The sequence below is a fragment of the Lactuca serriola genome, chromosome 6 (assembly GCF_051521515.1).
Source record: "Lactuca serriola cultivar US96UC23 chromosome 6, Lser_US96UC23_V15, whole genome shotgun sequence".
Classification (NCBI taxonomy): Eukaryota; Viridiplantae; Streptophyta; class Magnoliopsida; order Asterales; family Asteraceae; genus Lactuca; species Lactuca serriola.
In genome coordinates, this window is record NC_136413.1 from 181243162 (window position 1) to 181253134 (window position 9973).

General features: G+C 37.0%; 1 non-coding gene across 1 annotated transcript; it reads right to left on the reverse strand.

Moving 5' to 3' along the window:
* Positions 1–321: 321 nt before the first annotated feature.
* Positions 322–423, reverse strand: LOC145060629 (small nucleolar RNA R71). The gene has a single exon (XR_013686846.1). It is a non-coding gene; the product is annotated as a small nucleolar RNA R71 (small nucleolar RNA).
* Between the last annotated feature and the right edge of the window lie 9550 nt (positions 424–9973).

Here is a 9973-nt window from a genome sequence, read left to right on the forward strand (position 1 = left end):
CAGGCCTTATGCCACCAGAAATTCTGACTGCTACAAACTTTGAGCTCAAGAGACGTACTCTCTTGATGCTCGAAGACATTCCATTTTCTTGCAAGGACTGTGAAGACTCTTTCAAGAACATTGATGAGGTGCTTGACATAGCCAACTACTTCCATGTGCCAAATGTTTCAAGAGATGTGGTACTACTCAGGATGCTTCCAGTGACATTTACTAGGGATGCAAAAGTATGGTTGAAGTCACTTCATCCGTGAACAATTAGAACTTGTACCAACCTTCGTGAAGCCTTCATTGAACAATTTAGCCCTCCGTCAAAGATTGCTAAAATCAAGAAAAAATAGCTAACTTCCAACAAGAGAGTGGGGAGTCCTTATATGAAGCTTAAGAAAGATACAAGGGATTGGTATATTTCCCACAACACAATTTAAATGTTCAACAAGAGGTTTCTATTTTCTACGATGGAGTGAATGTGACCACAAGGCAACTTCTTGATTCTCAAGGACCGATGCCAAAGAAGGAACTGACAGTGATCAAGGCTTTAATTGAAGAATTCACAAAACACTCGCGGGAGTACCACAACCCTCATGATGATACTACTAGAAGCAAAGGAAGTAAGGACGGTGAAAATGAGAACAGAGCGGCGGTATTGGAAAAACTCAAAAATATGGATCGAAAAATGCCGAATATGGATCAATCCATACATGAGATACTTGTGGTTTGTGAGAATTTCAATGCGCCACATTTGACGAAAGATTATGAATTGGACGTGAACAGTAATCGGACAGATCAAGTGTGCTACTCAAGTGGTGATAAATATGATGATGATTGGAGAAAGCCAAAGAAAGAGTGGTTTCCATATGACGAGTACAAGAAACAAAAAGAAGAGAAGCATCGACAAATCGGTCTAGTCGTCTATCAAAAAAAGAACAACCACCACCCGAGATGAAGATGGATTTTGAGTCCATGCTCTATAGGTTTTCGGAAGCCTATGAAAAAAGACATCATGCTACTAATGTTACCTTGAGAAATCTTCAAGCTTTGTAACGTCCCAAAAATTAAGACTAAAAATTTTCATTTTTAAATTAATAAAACTATTATTCAAAACATCATCATAAAATCATGGAGGAACAAGTGTATCAAAAACATCACAAATCATCAGAGTAACATAAAATGAGGAACGAACCAGAAGTACCTAAAAACATAAACTAAAAATCATATGCACAAATCTCAGTAAGTTCCCCAAAATACCACATACGATACATAATAAACATATAATGTGCCTCGCCCGACATCGAGCCCCGCTCGGTATATAGATCTGTCATGCGTCGGGCCCTTCCTGGTATACATATAAAAATATAAACACATAAACACATAACACATGCAACAATCACAAAGATAAATAGCATACAGAATGGTCATCTGGCCCCGCCTGGTAAACATATAAACATATAACATATGCAAGAGTCACTCAAACATCTAGCGTCCTAAACATAATAAAACATGGGTCGGCATTGGTGCCTTCGACCCACTAAACACAGTAAGGAAACTCATCTCTAGCCGTTGAAACATTCAAATGAATCTTGGTTTGCTGGTACAGAAAAATCTACACGCTAACATCATCAAAATAATATCTAGTTAATAATTAGATCTCGACCCATAACCAAGAATCTAAGCTACTTGACCCATAATCAGGGTAAAAGACCATTTTATCCTTTTTCTTACTTGCCCCAAAACCAAGGCCCAATCTAACTACTCAAAAGTCCCAAATCCTAAATGGAAACCCAAAGCCCAATATGACACAATCTTCCAAATTAGCCCAAAACCCATCATGGGCCTAAATCCAAGGAAGCCCAAAATGCTAGTCAAAAGCCCAAATCATAAGTCTAATGGCCCAATAAGGCCCAATGTTAAAAATCCAAAGCATGACCCAAATCTATGAAAGCAAAGCCCATGCGTCCATCTTCTGCGTACGTAGGGCGTACTCAACTCGTATGCTTAGCGTACTCCATCTAGGATCAGTACACGCAACGTACCAGCTGGGTACGCACAACGAATTCCACAGACTACCAAACCACTTTTTTAAGTACTTAAACAGTTAAGACCTTTTTCCAAACTCTCAGATTTGGTCCGTAAGGGTGACTTAATACGTAAAGTTGGCAACTTTACACCCATGCATGGCTTAATGTGACCCAACACTAAAAAAGAATCTTAATAAAGCTCTTAACACTTGCATGGAGAAATATCTTTCACAAAGTTTGCATTTTTATGAAAAAGGGACATCCATGGAGATAAGATCTAACATCCATTGCGTTTGAAGTAGATCAAAAGCTCAACTTTAACTCAAAAGACTCAAAAATGCATAAATAACACCATAAAATAGATCTAGCACAAATAATCATCAAGGTGAGAGTTTTTAACCTCAAATAGCTTGCAAATGTGAAGGTAACTCTGGATCTACAAGCTTAATCTATTCCTCCAAGTTTTCCTCTTCTTCTTCTTCTTCACCACAAAACACCAACAAACTCACCTTCAAGCTCAAATCTCACCAAATGCACTTAGGGTTTTGTTTTCAGGGTATAAGGAGATGGAGGTTGGTCAATAAATGTCCAAAAGGTAGTTTAAGTTGTTTAATGGGCTAGTACGCTAAGCGTACTCATAGAGTACGCCTCGCGTACTAGCTAGGGGACCAAAATGTATAGAATTTTGTAATAAGGGTAAAAGGAAACTTATCACATTACGAGTGTTACAACTTACAATCTTCCATCAAGATCATTGAAACTAAACTTGGGCAATTAACAACACTTGTTAACAAGAGTTTACCTCTTATAAATCCTTATCCAAAACCACAACCTCACATTATGGCTATATACACTAAAAAAGAAGAAGATTATGAGCCATTACTGATCCATGATGCAGCTACTAAACAACCTGGTTCACATCTGGAAGAAAATAAGCCCAGAGCAGAAGAAGAAAATTCAGAATCGAGTTGTGATGAGTCCCCACGCCATGACGACCAGTCCATGCCGTGATCACTGGAGAACAAAAATCCTTCATTTTCAAAATCAAATCAGCCTCCTTTAGCATTCCCATCTCGAGCTCTTAAGCATAATCTGGAGCCGGAACAAAAGAGGTTCATGGAAAAAGTACTATCTCTCTCGATCAACACTCCGTGTCTCAAATCAATGGCTAAGCTTCCTAAAATTGCTAAAGATGTGATGACTAGTCGAAAAGAATTGGAGAATGCATCTACCATAATGCTTAATGAGTTATGTTCAACTGTAATCATTGATGGATTGCCAATTAAGATGGGAGATCAATTTCTGCTAACTTTACCTTGTGAATTTGGCAATTTCACTTCATCACATGCTTTAGCCAATTCGGGGGTAGCATCAATCTTATGTCATACTCTTTTTACAGGAAGCTCGACCTACTAAGGGTACAAAACACGAGGATGACACTTTGAATGACGGATCACTCAATCATTCATCCATGTGGCATCATTGAAGATTTATTAGTGAAAGTTGGAAAATTTATTTTTCCCACAGACTTTATCGTTCTAGACATGAAAGAAGATGAATACCTTCCCGTAATCTTAGGAAGACCATTCTTAAGTACCACACAGGACCTCATCGACATTCATGAATTAAAACTCACACTTTGTGTAGAAGATGAAGAAATCATTTTGAAATGAATCAAAAGGTGAGTTATGACAATCCAAGAGATGAAGTGTTCAGGGTGAATAATTTGGAAGTAGAAAGTCATAACAAGCTAGATGACATTGAGAAATTAATGGAAGAAGAGTTGAAAGCTTGGAAGAAGCCTCACATTGTAGAACTAAATGTTCCAAACAAAGAGCTTCAATTCATATGACATTTGACGTGTTCGCATTCACTACACCTAAGGCTCAAGTGGAAGAGGCAAGTGACGAAAAAGAATTTGATTCGGGTGAAAATGGGGAGACAAATGATGAGGATATGGGTGAAAATTTCAAAGAGCCAATAATTACCAAGATGTAGGTAGACAAAGAGGATCATACAGAAGATGATAAAAAGAATACAAAGATGAAAGGGCAAAACATGGGATTGAAACGCAAGCATGAAGAAAGCATCAATCCAAAAAAAGAAGGAAAACTTGAAGAATGTGTACATCAGAAGGGTCCAAGCATACAAGAAAAAATGGAAGGCACAAAAGGAACAAAAGGAGAACCCACTCCCACCCACAACAACTAGAGTGGGAAGGAGTCCAACTTACGAATCCACAAAAAGAAGCGCTTCTCGGGAGGCAACCCAATGTTTTAAGAGTTTGCATTTTCTTATCATATTGATTTCTTTTTAGTGTTTATTATTATTTTAGTTTAACCGAATGATGATGTGTTTCTATAGTATTTTGATTTTATTTTGTAGTAAGCATCTGAAGCAGTGAAAGTGCTTAGCTGAAGAAAAAGCCATGAGATTTTTGGTAGATTACAATTGAAGCCATATTTTTGAATAAGTATGGGGTTCCTACTTGATGACGGGAAGAGTTTAAAGAATTTTATAGAAAGAAAATGTCGAGAATGGTCCTTAGCCATTGAGAAGTAAAAGTCATTGGCTTGCTTGTTAGTTTTAATTGTTATTTAGTTAATCGAAGTTTGATTTAAGTTCTTCTGACTTGCAAAATCAGTAAAAACCCCCCAATTTAAGTTTGTTCTCTTAGTTTAATTAAAAGTAGTTATTTTATAAATTAAATTTTGTTCCCTGTGTTCGACACCCGACTTACCCAAGCTATTCTATAATCTGACTATGTACATTGCATATATGTGCATAAGTAGCTAAGTAGTTAGGTTATAAATTTAAAAGTTGATTGGTATACTTTTATGCACATTAATCCCGTATGGTCATATACTACCAAAACAAAACTAAAAGAAAGCAAAAAAACATGTAAAATGGAACAAAACCAAAATAAAAATAAAAATGAAATCTGAGTTTCTAAGGTGTAGAGAATGATTCACCACGTCGTGGTTACTGGAAAAATAGAAAACAATAAAGAACTTTTTTGGATTTTACCCCACAAAAAGGATCATTCAACTATCAACTAATAAATATGAACAAAATAAAACCGATTCCCGGCAACGACACCAAAATCTTGATGGGTTTCATTTGCACTAGTTGTTTTAAGTTTATAAATCATGTCAAATCTAACCAGCTAAATACAAATAGGCAGTGTAGTCGTGTAATAGTATAGTAAAGGTAAGAAAGAGCATCAGACTCTTGGGAAACGGATATGATTTTGAATCAAGTTAATAAAAAAATAATCTTTTTTTAGAAACAGCCAACAAAATATAAAAACTCTAGCAAAGAACTAGAGGGAGAAAAAACTTTACAAAGTGTTTAAAGGAAATTAAAGCCACCAATTACAATTAAAAGATAAAGTTTTACATCTATTGCTAACCTAAAGAAAAAAATTCACGAATAGTATAAAAAATATAATTCTTTTTCATCTTACCTCCTTCAAAAACCATATCATTCCGAAACCTATAGAGAACCCAAAGAGTATACCAATAAGTGCTTCAATCACCCTTCTTTTATTAGTGTTGCCTCTAAAATTATTAACAAAATCAAATAAAGAATTAATGCAATTAAATGCATTGACATGTACATCAAGCCATTTAAAAACTGCATTCCAGGTTCTCACAGCCACTTCACACCTCAAGAACAAATGCTCCAGTTGCTCAATCTTCAAGTTGCAAATCGGACACAAAATAGAAAGGCGATGTCAATTCCACGATGATCAAGATTCATCCAAGTGGGCAATCTATTTAATCTAATTTTCCAAACATGAATATTGACTTTCCTTGGGTTTAATAAGCAAATAATTAAACTAAATAAAACACTATAAATGGGAGATTTTCTGATTTTACAAGTTCAGAAACTTAATATTATGAAATTTAAACAAGTAAGCAAACAAAGAGCAAATAACATGATTTTAAAGAAGTATATTTGAAGTACTTCCACTAGATTTTGAATCCCCATAGTTTTCTAAGTTTGATTCTTTAGTATGCAATAGATTAATGAGTTGGTTGGCGAATTTTATGACTAGTTATCTTGGTCGGATTTCCTAGTTATAATGATTAATGAGCATAAATGTAACACCCCAATTCTCAGGTATTGTTTAATATGAGTTTTTGAGTTAGGCCCTACTCGACGAGTTGGTTTACCTACTCGTCGAGTAGCAGTGAGAAGGGTCGTGGGTTAAGTGACCTACTCGACGAGTCCATATTGGGACTCGACGAGTAGGAGCTGGCAAGTGAAACCATAATTCCCGGGGTTTTGCACCCCTATTTAAAGGGACCTTAGCCTCCCTAGGACCTCTTCACAGTTCCAAAGAACCCTTGAGATCCTTATTCGTGTGTGTGCCTTGTGTGTGTGTCTGAAGCTTGAAAAAGAGTCCTTAGAGGGAGAAGACTTGGAGGAGAAGGAGATTGAAGCAATTGGAGTGTGGGAATCAACACTTATCTCAGATATCAACTTCAAAAGGTACCCAAACCGCCATTCTCCTTATAGATCTCCTTTATTGGGTGAGATTTATGGTTTTCATGGAATATCAAGTTGGTATGATGAGCTATGGGCTAGATCTGAAGTTGTAACTTCAGATCTGGACTCTCTTTGGATTCTAGAAGAATAAAGTTGCAGCTTTAGTCGTGACTGAGGTCCCCTTTGTGCATAAAGACCCATAAATAGCTTAGATTTTCCATTTTGAGCCTTTAAAGCTATGCATGCACGTAAAGTTTTCAACTTTACATGATAAGCATGCCCTAGAAGCATGGATCTGTGATTTGGAGCCGCTGCATGGCTCAAAATGGATCTGTATGGAAAGAGGATTAAATGGACTCGGCGAGTCGCAAGATCGAATCGGCGAGTCGCATGAAGATGGCCTTTGAACTCGACGATTTGGTTGAACAACTCGGCGAGTCCGATGAAGATTGTCATGAGACTCGACGAGTTGAAGAACAACTCGGCAAGTCGGATGAGTTTTAACCAAGAATATGTTCCATGTATATCCGTCGAGTCGCAGGGAAGGAACTCGACGGGTGGCCTTAAGGTTTGATCGGGATTCGAAGGAACTCGACGAGTCACCTCGATGACTCGGCGAGTTGGATTGTGCTTCAAGGGACTCGGAGAGTAGTTGGGTGTACTCAGCGAGTTGAGGTCCACATGCACTGTTGATCTTGACTGGGGACTTTGACCTTGATCAGGGGTTGACTATTGGGTTGTGGAGTACCTTATAAGGTTAAATACTTATAAGTATATGGAACTATGGTTATAGGTGGTAGGGCCTGTATCGAGTGATCCGAGAGTTGGAGTTTACCTTCCGAGTCGACATCTACAAGGTGAGTTATCCTCACTATATCGATAGGGTCTACGGTACCAAGGTTGGCCCTTTAGTTGTTATTGTTATGGTATGCTACATATGGTTATGATGTGTTAGATCGGAATCAGGGTAGACAGTATGTTATGCTCTTATGATCCGTAAGGATTGGTATGTTAGTGACATGATAGGTCGGTATTCTAGTTATAAGAGAATTTTATGATTGTGATCAGTGAGATAGATATGTTTGATGTTTGTATATGCCAGTATATGATAGTTATGCGCACATGGTTATTTGCTTGTTGGTTGGGTTGAGGCGGTCCTGCTTTGTGCTGAAGGCCAACATACCCTATGAGCGTTCCGGGGAGACTGTAGGCCCACGTGGCGGACCAGTCATGCCGAAGGCTTGGGATATATCCAGACAGACTGCAGGCCTGGTAGGGCGGTCCAGTCAGGTCGATGGCTCAGTATGCATGTTGATTGATTGATTATTATTGTTATGGTATTGTAGTGTGGTATTGGTATTTTGGGGGTAGCTCACTAAGCCCTCGGGCTTACAGTTTTCAGTTTATTGTTTCAGGTACTTCAGGAGACCATGGCAAGGCGAAGGCGTGACCGTACCGCTCCTCATCCTTATGTTGTGATTTTTGGGACACTCTGATGGAAAACGATTTCAAAACATTTTGTAAACAATCGTTTGTTGGTTTTTAATTATGATTAAAAAGTTTAAATTTGGTGTGAATTTTATAGATGTTACAATCATAATCTAATGATCATGCGAATTAGTGAACACAAAACCATATAATTAAATTCAACTATGAACGATGTGATTTTGAGATTCCTTATTAATGATAATGGCAAAAAATCAAACATGGCATGGATGACTATGATTCTCTAACACAATCAAAGTCAGCAATTAATATTACCTAACCCTAGGATATGATCAATCTCTAGTCCTTACAGTTTAATGGTCATAAACTAATTAAAATTCAACTTTGTGTAATTAGAATGGTGCTTTTAACTACACATAACTTGACAATGGGCATTAAAAATCATAACTTTATAATGATAGGTTAACAATCAATTGATCACAAGTATAAATTCAACTCACATAATCCAACAAAGGAAATCAAAACATTTAAAATAAGGTTCATCTTCATCTAAGTGAAAGTCAAAGCTTTTTAGCCTTGCATCATGACTAGAAAACAAAATCTAACAAATTTGAAATTGAAATACATGATATAAAAAAACTGAAACGAGTAATTGATGAGTTCTTGCTTGATCTTCAATTACACACTTCAAAGGTGTTCTTCAGCCTTCAAAAACATCTAGAATCGACTAATATCTTGCTCCTTAAGTTGGTGGAAGTTGGCATTCGAATTAGGGCTACAAAACCCATAATTTATAGATTTTTTGCCTCCATGGCATGGAAATAACCTTATCCATGGCATGGAAATGGTTTCCTTTCCGCACACAAACTCGTAGACCAACACAAGGATTTTTGGATCTGCCACGTTATTGTAATGCCTTTTCTACGGTGTGGGAACTGGGAATCAAAATTTTGATCAAACACAAAAGTCGTCTAAAATTTTATCTAGTTTCCAGAACATATTGAATCTCGTCAATCATAGTTATGAGTTATGAGATATGACCAAAACACTGAAGAGAGATCAATCTCTCCAACAACATCCTTTTTTCCTCTTTTTAGCTCCGTTTTCTTCCTTTTGCATCCCATCTTCCATTTTAATTGTAATTTAACATTTTCAACCATATTAAGTAACATATATCTAAAAATATAACATTTTAATCCAATATATTAATAAAATAGCCTAAAATATATGTATAAATATGGCAATATTAGTCTCATCTCCATCTACCTCACATCGATCGTTTTGTCTCTTATTCGGATGTTGATTGGGTTGGCTCGCCTTAGATTCACTGCTCAACCTCAAGGTTTTGTGTCTATCTTGGTGACATTTTAATCACTTGGTCCTCTAAACATCAACATGTAGTGGCAGGGTCTAGTTCCGAAGCTGAGTATGTGGGGATACCTAATGTCGTTGTTAAAGCTGATTGGCTTCACACTCTTCTTATTGAATTGTCATGTCCTATTTCTTGCACTACCGTTGTTTTTTGTGATAATGTTAGTGTCATGTATCTTGCATCTAACCTAGTGCTATAATAGCTTAGTTTTTAAGTATTTGTGTTTTAGAATGTTATTATGTGTTAAAGGGCATTTTGGTCCTTTTTGGTAATATTAGACTTGTAGAACGTTAATTGATGCATCTTATGTATTTATTTGATGTTTTCAACTAATGAAAAATGTTATATTGATTGGAGAAAGGATTGGAATTGATAGATATAACTTTGGGGTTGAAATTTTTTGAAAATGGAATGGAATTGCTAAATGCAGCTCCACCACGGTACAATGAGAGGTTTGCAGCAACATGGTGGCTGAGGCGGTGATTTGGGTGCATCTATGTCGCAAGTAATATGCAGCGTACTTTGCATCGTAGCATGGTATATGGGTACCGTGTCATGGTGTAAAGGTAGGTTGCTATGGAGAAAAGGTCGCAACGATGCGGAAAGGATTATACCATGGGTTCATTAAACCCACCATGGCGTGATA